Source organism: Monodon monoceros, unplaced genomic scaffold, assembly GCF_005190385.1.
Source record: "Monodon monoceros isolate NGI ecotype Baffin Bay Population unplaced genomic scaffold, NGI_Narwhal_1 Super_Scaffold_5, whole genome shotgun sequence".
In the NCBI taxonomy this organism is placed as follows: domain Eukaryota; kingdom Metazoa; phylum Chordata; class Mammalia; order Artiodactyla; family Monodontidae; genus Monodon; species Monodon monoceros.
Window position 1 is genome coordinate 86,348,172 of NW_021703782.1, and position 752 is coordinate 86,348,923.

At 44.1% G+C, this 752-nt stretch overlaps 1 non-coding gene across 1 annotated transcript; it reads right to left on the minus strand.

Annotated features, from left to right (window-relative positions):
- Window positions 1–353: 353 nt before the first annotated feature.
- On the minus strand, window positions 354–461 carry LOC114884907. The gene has a single exon (XR_003790968.1). It is a non-coding gene; the product is annotated as a U6 spliceosomal RNA (small nuclear RNA).
- Window positions 462–752: the final 291 nt, after the last annotated feature.

Consider the following 752-nt stretch of genomic DNA (forward strand, 5'->3'; position numbering starts at 1 on the left):
AAGGAGGTTAACTCACCAATGAGGAGGGTCCTCGTGGATGATTCTCTAAAGGGTGTTGTGGATTGGGGCTTGCTCCACTTGTATTAGTTGGATAGGCCAACTGTAGTAACCAAAGTCTCCATAATGTATAATGGCTCAAATACATTCAAGTTTATTTTCACTCACAAGAAGAGTTCAAGACATTTCAAGTTGGTGGGGAACTATGCCCTGCACAGGCATTCAGGGAGCCAGGCTGAAAGGCTTTGCAATTAAAAAAAATTGAAGTATAGTTGATTTACAATATTTTGTTAGTTTCAGGTGTACAGCAAAGTGATTCAGTTATTTTTTTCAGATTATATTCCATTATAGGTTATTAAAAAATGGAATGCTTCACGAATTTGCATGGCACCTTTGTGCAGGGGTCCATGCTAATCTTCTCTGTATTGGTCCAATTTTAGTATATGTGCTGCTGAAGTGAGCACGACTTTGCCTTTTTTTTTAATTAATTAATTTTATTTTATTTTTCATTTTTGGCCACATTGGGTCTTCGCTGCTGCACGCGGGCGTTCTCCAGTTGCAGCGAGCGGGGGTTACTCTTCGTTGTGGTGCACGGGCTTCTCATTGCGGAGGCTTCTCTTGTTGTGGAGCATGGGCTCTAGGCGTGTGGGCTCAGTAGTTGTGGCTCACAGGCTCTAGAGCGCAGGCTCAGTAGTTGTGGCGCATGGGCTTAGTTGCTCCGCGGCATGTGGGATCTTCCCGGACCAGGGCTCGAA